General features: G+C 41.0%; 1 protein-coding gene across 1 annotated transcript in view; it reads left to right on the top strand.

The window, feature by feature from the left end:
* LOC141084627 (cadherin-12-like) overlaps positions 1-13,264 on the top strand; it is a 1,440,185-nt gene that overhangs the window by 556,785 nt on the left and 870,136 nt on the right. The window lies entirely within an intron of this gene.

The raw sequence follows: 13,264 nt of genomic DNA, 5'->3' as shown, positions 1-13,264 counted from the left end.
TATGTTTATGTATATACTCCAGGGGGAAAGGTTTTTGAGTAGTGATGAGAGAGTATACTCATTGCTCGGGTTTCCTCAAGCATGCTCTGGTGGCCTCCAAGTATTTTGGCATGCTCGGAGATTTAGTTTCTGTCGACGCAGCTGCATGATTTGTGGCTGATGGACAGGCTGAATACATGTGAGGAATGCCTGTTTGTTAGGGATTTCTCATGTGTATACAGACTGTCCAGCAGCCGTAAACCATGCAACTGAGGCAGTGAAAACGAAATCTCAGAGCACGCTAAAATACTCTGTGGACACCCGAGCATGCTTTGAAAAACCCAAGCAATGAGTATGCTCGCTCATCACTATTTGTCAGCACATACAAAAGAGTATGGGCAATACAAGTATAGGAGTCTCGCTCCTTTTTAATGGGAAAACGTTTTTATGAGAACCTCTTCCAATGGGGATTGGGGTGCATGCAAATTTGAGGCAGGCCTTGCATTCACTTCATGGGCAATATTTATGGGAGTACCAAATTCATAATAATGGGAACTTTGGTTTCATGTGGCCAACCAGGACGTCTGTTACAAGTGTTATTGGGGTGCATGTAACTTTGAAGCAGGGCAGGCCTTGCATTCAATGAATAGGTTGAGAGTATGGCAGTACCAAATGAAAAATAATGGTAACATTGGTTTCATGTGGCCATCCAGGACCTGTTCCAAGCGTTATTGGCATGCATGTAACTTTGAGGCAAGGCAGGCTTTGCATTCACTTCATGGGCAAGCTTTATGGGATATAAAAATCATATTAAAGGGAAATTTGGTTTCATGTGGCCATCTAGTTCGTCGGTCCAATGGGTTATTTGGGTCTGTGTAACTTTAGTGCAAGGCAGGCCTTGCACTCAATACATGGGCTAATGGTATCGCAGTTCCAAATGAAAAAAATGGCAACTTTGGTTTCATATGGTCATCCAGTATGTCTGTTCCAAGTGTTATTGGGGTGCATGTAACTTTGAGGCAAGGTAGGCCTTGCATTAAATGCATAGGCTAACAGTATGGCAGTACCAACTGAAAAAAAATGGCAGCTTTGCTTTCATGTGGCCATCCAGGATGTCTGTTACAAGGGTTATTGGGGTGCGTTTAACTTTGGGGCAAGGCAGGCCTTCCATTAATGCATAGGAAAACACTATGTGAGACCCATTTTCTTATAATGGGAACATTTTTTCATGAGGCCCTCCTGTACGTCTCGTCAAAAGGGTTTTGGGGGTGCGTCCTAATTTTTGACAGCCAGCCACTCACTGCATAGCCAATAATAGTATAGGAGACCCACTGTTTAATAACAGGAACAACAAAGCATAGCCGGCTGATGGCCCTTTAAGAAGATTAATGCTGCCTGATGCCCCTCTAAAAATAGGCTTTTTGACTTTCAGAGCCCCTCCTTCATAAATGAAATAGGATGTGCTTGATGTGTCACACTCCACATGGCCAGCTAATGTTGTAAAATGTTAAAATGACATTTCCCAGGGAATGCATTTGTATTGGTTGAAAGCAATGTTACGGTTGAAAAACACATCAAAAACATTACGTGTGAACATAGCTCAAATGATGGAGGTACATTTTTTGGTTGTATTTATTTTGCCTTACATACAAATCATTACCCTGGAAAGGATGTTCCTTAATATATTTCCTAGGAAAATCCATTTTGGTTTCATTTTTGTATGTTTCAGAGTGCACCTTTAAAAGTGGCATAAGACTCAGACAACATTGTTCACAACTGTGACCTTGGAATTAGAAATGCTTACAGGGGTATTCCGCATGAAGTCATTTGAGCACTATTTCCATCGATTTCAGACATTTTTAGACCCTAAAAGGACCCCCGGGGGTCACGGCAAAAATGCTCTGTTTTCCCATAGACTTACATTGGACTCATTGCAGGGGTCAAGCACCCGAGTACTCCAATTTGCTTGACCCGAGCAATGAACATCTGAGTATTCCAATTTGCTCGATCCGAGCAACTAGTACCCAAGCATTTTAGTGCTCGCTCATCACTACTCCCATGATGTTTTTTTTCAAATATTTTGTTAATTAATTTAAAAAATATATGGGTTCACCTGCCCATTTTTGACAGCCAGCCAATCTAAAGTAGACGGCTGGAGGCTGGCATTCTCAGACTGGTAGGGGGCCATGGACTAAAGATAACTAAAATTAGCAGCCCGCAGCAAACCCCAAAAGGCACATCTATTAGATGCTTTGTTTTTCCACTTGCCCTGATGCAGTGGCAAGTGGGGTAATATTTGGGGGTGCTTTCAGCTGTTTTATGGCTGCTGATATCAATACCAAAGGTTAGTAATGGAGAAGCATCTATAAAACTCCCCATTACTATCCCCATAGTTTGATTTAAAAAAGGTCAGCAATAATAAAGTCCTTTAATTGAAATAATGACACAGACTACTTTATTTGAAATAAAAAAAAAATATACTGATCTTTACACCTTTTCCACCTATGCCCATGTCCTTTATGAAATAATAAAAAAAATAATCAACCATATCCCTCACCTATCTGATGTGAAGGTAATCCATATCTGTCTCACAAAGATCCAGTGATGCGATCGCAATCCATGTCAGCCGGATCACATTGATACATGAGTGTAATCATGCTCCTGCTGTGTGTGCCAATAAGCTCCCAAAAGAAAGGTCACCGGAGTTCATAGCTGATGAACCCCTGTGACCTCATTTATGGCACCACTCGCTGCATGAGAACTTTCTTGCTGTTATCAGCGAAAGCAGGCGTATGCCGATGAGAGTAATATCCTATCACCAGTCGATGCTTGTGACCAGCGGTAACCTTTTTGCCAGTGGTCATAGCTGCTGGCTAATGCTGTCATTTGACAGGGTGGGAACCGCAGCTCTCTGACCAACAATAATGAACACACCACACGATGTTTTCCTACATGCTTTTAGCAAACTTAATGTACGTTTTGACAAAAGATAGCCTTGCATTAAAATTGTATTTTTTTTAAAGAATAGGCAGTGCAGCCCAAGTGATCCTGAGTCTATTCAAAGCCAGAATTTCTGGTCTAGCATGAAGACACCCATGGTTTTAGCATGCAGTAGAGATAACAAGAGGCACCAAATACCATATGTAGAGGGAGAGTGTTACTTGTTATTTTCTACTGCTTACATTTATTATTCCTTTTGGTCTCCCAAAGACCACAGAATGTTAGTGGGCATATTTTTCTTGACATATTACTAGTATTTCAGATTTTTTTTGCCAATTTTATATATTTTTTTAATCTTTAGTCCCAATGGGGAGTTTCATAATTTGACTTGATGATTGCTTATATAATTCATTAGTATTCTCAGTAAAACAAAGTATTTTTTCTGTCGGGCCATTGTCTGTCAAAGCATTATTGTCTGTCTGTCTAATGGAAAAATAGCCATAAAAGACTACCAGTGTAATCCATCAAAGCTTCACTGCCATGTTGTGGGAAGTCAATGGTGTTATAGAAGGAGCTCTCCTGTGTCCATCTAAGCAGTTAAATGGTGCAGTCACTATTTAACAAGGCATCTTGAGATCTGAGCCAGTAACAATGTCCTGTTTCTACTGCTGTATTCAACAGTAACAGCAAAGATAACAGGACTCAACTCTAGAAATATTCGAGTTTGAGTCAAATTTCCTAAAATTCAGTTTCATGCAAATTTTAACATTTTGAGATGTGATTTGTCGTTTTGCAAAAACTAAACTTGCCTAGCACCATTTCCCACACTGCAGAAGAACCAGAATGTGGGTTAACATTATGTTGCCACCCCAGATTTCCTATAATGCCCTGCACTTATGACATCTTACAGATTATAGCAACTTGTACAATGGTGGTCAGTACCTGGGCCAACAAAATTCAGTGGTTCCCAGTGGAGCACAGCCACTGTATACTGTAAACATTTCTCTTTTGTAGTGTATAATATCTTATGGTAAGTAAAGTCCTCTCTCGTCTTGTCTATTTATTCTGTAGTGTGTAGGCTCCTATGATCAGCAGGATCTTCTCTTTCCCTTTTACTTGTTAAGTGTAATCTTTCAGGTTCAATGTAGTCCCTTTGCCTTCTCTCACTCGACAATGTCCCTTTCAAGTATTTTCCAAGCAATTACAGGCCTGCCAGAAAATAAATTCACCCAAATACATTTGAGGCAAATCAAATTTTGGGGTAAAATTTGAATTCCAATTTCTAAAGAGCTGCTCATCTATACTCCAGCACTACTATAGGGCTACACATTTCAATTTAAATATAGCTAACAAAACAACTGCCACTGAGAGGTAGGCAATTAGCTGAACTATAGCACTCATGTTCTTTCATTCTGCAAGTGCCGACAGTAAAAACAGAGCATCATAAGTTCAAGGCTTTCTAAAATAAACAGGATATCACTTGTGGTGTTTTACTGCAAAGAAAAAAACTGAAATTGAAGCTCGAGTTTCAAAGGCATCAAAAGTGTCAAAATAGACTTAGCATAAGGTGAAAAATACCTCAGCAAAAATAGTGGCAGAATATATTCTGTTGAAGAATTTGATATTGTACGTCTTTATTACAAATTATATACCTGATAATTGGCTATTTTACCCTTTGAGCAAAAATCACTTACATGTACAATTGAAACCAGAAGATTGCATACACTATATAAAAAGGTACATATGCATGTTTTTCTCAATATCTGACATGAAATCGGAATAACCCTTTCCCGTTTTAGGTCAATTAGGATTACCTAATTTTTAATAATTATGTAATGGAGAATATAAACTACATTTCTGCATAGAGGACCTTTTCAGGATTCCAAACTTTCAAAAAATTTAGCATGAAGACAAAGAACCAAGGCTTCATACTGAGTTTTTTTTTCGACTGCAGTGCTGACTAGCAATGCATGGATCTGACAAAACTCAAAATTGATAAATTGAGCTGATTTTCCTGGGAAATTCTAAAAAGATGATTTCCACTCTGCTCCCTGATCTGCAGGAAGAACAACTTCAGATTAAACAAGCTCATTGTCTACTTAAACTTAAACATATCCTGGATTGTTTGCCAGGGGATGAGATAGCCCTTTTTACAGTTCTTTCAAGTCAAATACAAACTGCTAACTTTAATCAAAAAATTGAAAACCCTTCCTGTTCTTTATGATGGGATATGTAACTCTGCAGATATTTTGCAAATAATGATGCAAGTGAGAAAATCATTCTCAGTAAATTCCAAACCTTTAGGAAAGCACAAATTCTTATCGCTAAGTATTTTCTATAATGCTTGTCTCTGAACAAAATGGCAAATTTGTATATCTCAACCCTGAAGATAGTATGAATTTGTTAAAACACCTGAAAATCTCCATTCCATTGAACCTATCCACCACATTCCAACCCCAAAGATATCCATCAAGTGTTGAATTCATGTAACAGCTCCTTAAACTTTCTTAACCATTAAACTTTCTACTTCTATATACTTTATCTTCTTGTTCAATTGAGGAAGAAGTTTTATCTCTGGTATGCCAAACTCTCAATCCCAAAATTTTATAGCTTTGTTTTATCATCCAAAAATTGATATGCAAATTGCCTCTTCAGAGAGAAAGAGGACTTGAACGCTACAGCGCCACCTGTTGGTAGTAGCGATCCTATGAGTCACAATCAACCCTTTAACGAGTCTTGTATTATGACTTAGGATGAAAGCCAAATTTGGAAAAATTTTTGTCAATTTGTGTCTCATTTTGACTTGTATTTTACATTCTGTTTTTGTTCTATTGTTGCCAGTTTACCTTCTCAATTTTTTTTGTTCCATTACCAGTTTTTTATCAACCTTTGACCTTTTAGGTTAAACAAGTAGTTTTAATCAGATGTTATGAAGTATATTTGGACTATGGATTTAACATTTTTATCTTTAAAGGCAAAAAGGGTCAACAATCCAGCAAAAGACATTGTGTTTAGAAATAAGCTGTTGCTTGACATAAAGATGTAATTGACCTCAGCTTCATAAAGAATTTTCAGATGACCTTGGGAGATACCTTAATTTTGTGTGCTCTATTATCTGAGTATTTATATACCATATTTTCCAGACTATAAGGCACATGGACTATAGGACGCTCCCAGAAAAAAACAAAAAATATACTATAGTATTTAATTTTCAAAGAAACACTAACTTTACAAAACAGCTTAATACTGCTTTGCATTTCATATTACAATGGATGAATGAAAGGTGTAAGGTGATGTGCGCACATTACGTATTTGTTGCAGACATATCTGCACAAAAATATTTTTCTAGGCAGAAAAAGTGCTGTGTTTTTTCATGTGTTTTAACTTGTGCTTTTTCCAATTCATTATAATGGGTAAAAAACTGTAAAAATGCTGAAGAATTGACATTCTGCAGATATGAAACTGCTTCAAATATGTAAGGAAAAAATGAGCATGTTGTGCATGAGATTCCAGAAATATCATTTACTTTGCTTGTGCTGTCAAATATATTTGGGTGAATTTAAATTCTGTCAGGCATGTAATTCCTTGGAAAATATGGGAAAAATGAGGCAAATACTAAAGGCCCCGCTAGCGAGATCACTGTGTATGATGGGGATCAGCGACCGGCCCCCCTGCCGGGTATCGCTGATCGTGCTCCATCGGCCTGAGCCATTTTTCGATCACTGGTCTCCCGCTGGCCAGCATGCATCACTGCGTGTGGCAGCAAGAGACTAGTGATCAGCAACGCTGGATGCTGGTTTCTAATGTAAACATCGAGTATCCAGGAGCCACGGCTCCTGGATACCCGATGTGTACATTAGAAACCAGCGTCCAGGGTCGCTGGTCCTGATCACTGGAGGGGCTGTCTTATGACAGCTCACCAGCGATCAGCCTAATGATGTCCCTGCGATCCCATCATGTCGGATCGTTGGTGGGATCGCTGGGACATCGCAATGTGTAACGGGGCCTTAAACGTGTGCACATTGCCTAAGGTTAAATGTAACCGCACAAGCATTACATCTTTGTGTGAGGATTTCAGAAGTCAATATTTTGTACGTGTTGTGTTTTTCACAGATTGCACCCCTACGTGTGACACTTTTTGGGGTAGTTCACATGTCCAATTTTGTCTCCGGACCAAGTTCTCCACACAAATGCACAAAGACTTGTCCAATATTGTTATATGTAAGTCTATCTATTCGTGAAAAAAAACATACAGCACTCAGATGCCATTCATGTGCTGTCCATTTTTTACGGACTGATAAGAAGGTTGGGAAATCGCTAACAGTTTTTTTTTATCACCTTAGAAAAATTTATGAAACTTTGACTAAACTCTGATGGTAAGAAATTCCACACTGATCATACTCTGATCAAAAACACTGTTGACAATAGGAGAGATTTTTGCGCACCAGAAATATCACTATTGTCTGAAAATACCTTTTCACTGATGCAAAATGACTGATGTGACTTGAAAAACAATGCACAGCTACAGCTAAATCAGAATGTAGTAGACATATAGAGCAGAGCTGTGCTGTATGTCATTGATTTCTTAATATCTACATATTGTGGTACAAATCAGAATGATTAACAAAACTTATCCTGCCTTATCACAACACCTGTGCTATGTCCCTGTCTATGCAGAAGCCCCCATAATTTGTGCTGCACTTTCACTTTAAGCTCCACTGACATTGGAGCCTTGTGTAACCTGGGGGAAGATGTGAATGTCAGCAGGAGAATGTCTATGTGATGGAAGGGGGGAGGGTGCTGGGGCTTGGGCTGGGGAGTGTCAGGCATGCAGAAATATCTGCTTTCTTCTTTGCTCAGCACTAATTAGACAGATGTCCAGCAGAGCGCTCTCCACATCACTGTGCTCTGCCCTCGGTGATCAGCAGAGGAATCACTTTCTGTGTGCGTGCTGAGATCACTGAGAAAGCAGTGTGAGGATCAAAAAACACTGCATGCAATGGGTAGAGCTGCCTTCAGACTATAAGAAACAGGTACATTTTATCAAAGTTTTTCCTGCTAAAAAGTGTGTCTGAGGCTATTTGTAGTGATGAGCGAGTACCGTAATATTTGTAATCGCTATAACGAGTACTTTGTAAAAATCGCCTATTCGTTCCAAATAGCGAGTACAATGCAAGTCAATGGGAAATGCGAGTAATTTCCTGCTGGACCTTACAAAGGGGTCTGGAGGCCTGAGGAAAAGGCTGAAAAGGAAGGGAAAGTGATGAAACAGAATGGGAAGAGCCTGGAGAATATGCCTGCATGCATTTCTGACTCACATATGGTTTCTGGGAATAAGTTTGCTGCAGTTTTATGCCACTTTTACAGATACACAAGAACAACCACTAAACCAAGATTTCTATTGTATGTGTATTATTATTATTATTATACATTTATACAGCGCCATTTATTCCTTGGCGCTTTACATGTGAATAGGTGACATATAGACAAGTATAATAAAAATGTGCAAGACAAGGGACAAACAAGTACAGAAGGAGAGAGGACCCTGTCCACAAGGGCTCATAGTCTACAGGGATGGATGAGGATACATTAGGAGAGGGTAGATGTGTAAGCCCGATCTCAGTCACAATGTGGGACAACCTGTCACAAGGGCCTCTAATGACTAATATTAGTTTGGTAGGACCACTCTACATTCAAGATTTGTTCACTGCACTGCACAATGTGCATAGGGTTTGTAAAAATTAGCCCTATGGGCTGAGTCATGATTGACGCAGAAAGCCACCATCCCAAGGGCATCCAATCACAAATAACAGTTAGGCTTAAGTAGGAATACTGTCCTGGTTTGTCCACTGCACAATGTGCATAGGGATTGAAAAAACTAGCTCTATGGGCTGAGTCATGGTTGATGAAGAGGAAGGAAACTGGTTTTTATGGGAAATGGTTGACGTTAACAGCAGTAGCATGAATCAGAATTTTTATTGAATTTAGATTGGCTTGCTGTCATCTGGAGGGATTTCAAACTGTGGAGATATCCAGTCCTTGTTGAACTTAATCAGAGTAAGTCTGTCTGCATTTTCCATGGAGAGGTGTGTGCTCCTATCAATGATGATTAACCCATTGTAACTGAAAACATGCTCTTACATCACATTAGCCGCCAGGCAGGCCAGCACTTCCAAGGCGTATAAAGACAGGTCGGGCCAAGTGTTCAGCTTGGACATCCAATAATTACAGGGAACTGAAGTGTCAGAAAGGATGCACGTATGGTCACTTACGTACCCCTTGACCATGCTCTGCAAATTCTCCCTCCTTGACATTGTTACAGGCACATATAGTCCTTGCTGTTGTGCTGGTTCATTAAAAACTGCCGAAATTGTGCACATTTTCCCCCACCTCTGTTGGACCTGGTGTTCATGTCTCTCCCCATTATCCCTTGGTGTTGAAAACAGCAGCTACCTCTGCCACCAGAATTGTCTGAGTGTGATGTTTTCTGCAAGTCATCTTGAACAATTCCATTGTAAAACTCTTTAGTGACTCCTAAAGGAGAGAAGGAAATTTCTCCTTGTACCGTGGATAGAGAAAGGTGGTCAACCAGTATTGGTTGTTGGACAAAATGTGTATCATGCAAGGGTCTTGCCACAGACACTTACACATGAACTGTGCCATTTGAGCCAAACTGCAAAAAGGCAAATGTTCTGTGTCCCCAACAGTAGGAACAGTACCCATCCTCTCCTCATGCTGACTCGCCTCCTTCATCCTCTTCAGCCCATCCAGGCTGGACAGACATGAAACTTGGGTTGGGTGTCCCCTCTGTAGCATTAGGAGTCCCCTCTGTAGCACAAAAAAACAAGTCCTCTCCATCCTCTCCCTCCTCATCCTCCTCATCTTCCTCCTCATCACCCAATGTTGCCTCAGAATAATGGCTGGGCTGGGTAGTATCACCCATTGTGAAATCTGGCTCCATACCAACATGCTGGGCAATCAAAGCTTCCTCTTTGAGATTATGCAATGATTGTTTCAAGAGACACAGCAGCGGGATGGTTACGCTGATAATAGCCTGATCACTGCTTACGAGCTTGGTGCAGTACTCAAAGTTCTGAAGAACCTCACATATGTAAGCGATCCACACCCACTTGACAGTTGTTATGTGTGGTGCCTGACTCTAAGTCTAACGGGCATGTTGAAGCTCATATTCAGCTACTGTCCTCTGCTGCTCACTAATCCTCGCCAACATATGATAGGTTGAGTTCCACCGCGTGGGCAGGTTACAAATGAGTCGGTGACTTGGCAAGTTCAAGCACTTTTGCAGCTCTGTAAGACCAGCAAAAGTGGTAGAGGAATGGCGGAAATGGGCACTAATGCGGTGCACCTTCTCAAGTAGGTATGACAAGGCAGGGTAACTTTTCAGAAATTTCTGAACAACTAGGTTCAGAATATGAGCCATGCATGGCTTGTATACCAGCTTGCCAATCTTTAAAGCTGCCACCAGGTTACACCCATTATCACAGAAGACCAGATCAGGTTGGAGGTGCAGTTGGGAGAACCACTGATCGGTCTGTTGTTTTAAAGCTTGCCACAGCTCTAACAATGTTTGTACTACTGCTTTGCGTGGTGTACTAAATGCCTTTTTTCAGTGGGCTAATGTTTTCAGCAGAAGTCAGGCTGGGACTACAAAGAAAGAAAGAAAAATGGCCTAGTGCTTGCTTGGCAGCAGGCAGTAGGAAATATTTCGACTACTGCTTTGCATAGGGCACTGACCGCCTTTTTCAGTGGACTAATGTGGATAGCAGAAGGCAGGCTGTGACCACAAAAATAGTGGGGAAAGTGGCCTGGAGTGTGCTTGGTAGCAGGAAGTAGGAAATGTTTGGACTACTGCTTTGTGTAGGACACTTAACACCTTTTTATGTGGACTAATGTAGACAGCAGAAGCCAAGCTCTGACCCCAAAAAGAATGGGGAAAATTGCATGGTGCATTCTTGGTAGCAGGAAGTAGGAAATGTTTGGACTACTGCTTTGCATAGGGCACTTAACACATATTTTAAGTGGACTAATGTGGATAGCAGAAGTCAGGCTCTGACCCCAAAAACAGCAGGAAAATGGCATGGTGAGTGCTTGATAGCAGACTGTAGGAAATGTTTGGATTACTGCTTTGCATAGGGCACTTGACACCTTTTTCAGTAGATTAATGTGGACAGCAGAAGCCAGGATCTGACCCCAAAAACAGCGGGGAAAATGGCCTGGTGCATGTATGGTAGCACGCATTAGGAAATGTTTCGATTACTGCTTTGCATAGGGCACTAACCACCTTTTTCAGTGGACTAATGTGGACAGCAAAAGGCAGGCTCTGACCTCCAAAACAGTAGGGGAAATGGCCTGTGTGTGCTTGGTAGCAGGAAGAAGGAAATGTTTGGACTATTGCTTTGCGTAGGTCACTTAACACCTTTTTACATGGATTAATGTGGACAGCGGAAGCCAGGCTCTGACCCCCAAAACAGTGGGGAAAATGGCCTGGTGCATGCTTGAAATCAGGCAGCAGGAAATGTTTGGATTACTGCTTTGCTTAGGGCACTTATCGCCTTTCCGGTAGACTAATGTGGACAGCAGATGCCAGGCTCTGACCCCAGAAACAGCAGGGAAAATTTCCTGGTGCATGTTTGGTAGCATGCAGTAGGAAATGTTTTGACTGCTGCTTTGCATAGAGCACTTATCGCCTTTTTAAGTGGAGTAATCTGGACATCAAAAGCCAGTCTCTGACCCCAAAAACAGTTGGGAAAATAGCCTGGTGCATGCTTGGTAGCAGGTAGTAGGAAATGTTGGGACTACTGCTTTGCGTAGGGCACTAACCACCATTTTAAGTGGACTAATGTAGACAGCAGAATCCAGGCTCTGATCCCAAGACAGCTGGCAAAATTGCCTGGTGCGAGCTTGGTAGCAGGCAGTATTGGATTACTACTTTAAGAAGGGCACTTAATGCTTTTTTAAATGGACTCATGTGAAAAGCAGAAGCCAGGCTCTGACCCCAAAACAGCAGGGAAACTACCCTGGTGCGCGCTTGGTAGAAGGCAGTAGGAATATTTGGATTAATTCTTTGCGTAGGTCACTTAATGCCTTTTAAGTGGACTGATGTGGACAGCAGATGTCAGTCTCTGACCCCAAAAACAGCAGGGAAAATAGAATGGTGCTTTTAAAAAAAATGGCAGCACTAAATGCTAGTACTCTGTGTGCTGGAAAAGTATCACTTTGCCTCTAACAAGAGCTATTTTAAGATGGACACTGGAAGAACACTTTAACCTCTCCCTAACTAATACACAATCTCTCCCTCCCTGAACTCTGACTTTGTTGTGTGTCTTCAGCTCTGAAAAGAGCTATTTTTTGGTGGTATTATGGAGCTAGTGACCGGCTCCTTTAAACTGTCCCTGCTCGATTATCTCTCTCTCCTTACTCTACACTGACCTAGTATACACTACAGGTAGCCCTGAAAAGGGGTTTTGTCTTATCAAGAGGCCTAAAAACTCTCCCTAGCAGTTGAGCGATCTCTCCCTATGCTTGTACATGCAATGTGCGCAAAATGGCAGCGGTAGGGCTTAAATAGACTCTATGATGCTGGGAAGCCAGCCAAACTCATTAATGCCACAACCAAGATGTCTGTGGAATTACTGTGATTGGCTTAGAAGCCCAGCATGTTTAGTGGCTGCAAAGGAAGTGCCAAAACTGCAGGGCAGGACATCCGAATATAGTGAGGCACAAATACTCGCAATGTAACAAGTAACCCGAATACCATACTATCCATGCGAATAGTAGCGATTATACTTTCTCATCCCTAGCTATATGGCAATGGTCAGGAATGATATCATTTTAGAAGCAGCATATTTTCATTGCATCCAAAACGCTGCATTCCAATTTCCGCACTTGTGTTTAGGTAAATGCAGATTTACCATTACATTATATTGTTCAAAATACGTAGAAATTGACAAGCTGCAGCTGGTAAACCTGCACCATGGGTGAGTTTGCACAGCCTTAAATAGAAGCACAGTGTGTATCAGATTTCTGTAAATCCCATCTACTGTGCTTGCAATAGTCATTTTGGACCCAGCGAAAATACACTGCGTCCAAAACACTGCTATTTTTGATCATCAATCAATCAATTAATCAATCAAATTTATTACCGCCAAGTACATATTACATATATACAAGGAATTCTTTGTGGCAAAGAGGCAACATAATATATAACAACAGATACAACAAGTAACATCTAACAAGGCAGATACAGTATATAGTCTACACATGACGATTTAATTGTTGAACAGAGAGTGGATAGAAGCTGTTCATATGGCGGTTGGTGCTGCAT

The sequence above is a fragment of the Dendrobates tinctorius genome, unplaced genomic scaffold (assembly GCF_039654945.1).
Source record: "Dendrobates tinctorius isolate UK_male_01 unplaced genomic scaffold, ASM3965494v1 ptg000025l, whole genome shotgun sequence".
NCBI lineage: Eukaryota > Metazoa > Chordata > Amphibia > Anura > Dendrobatidae > Dendrobates > Dendrobates tinctorius.
Note: the sequence above shows the minus strand (reverse complement) of the source record. Positions and strands in the feature narration are given on the sequence as shown.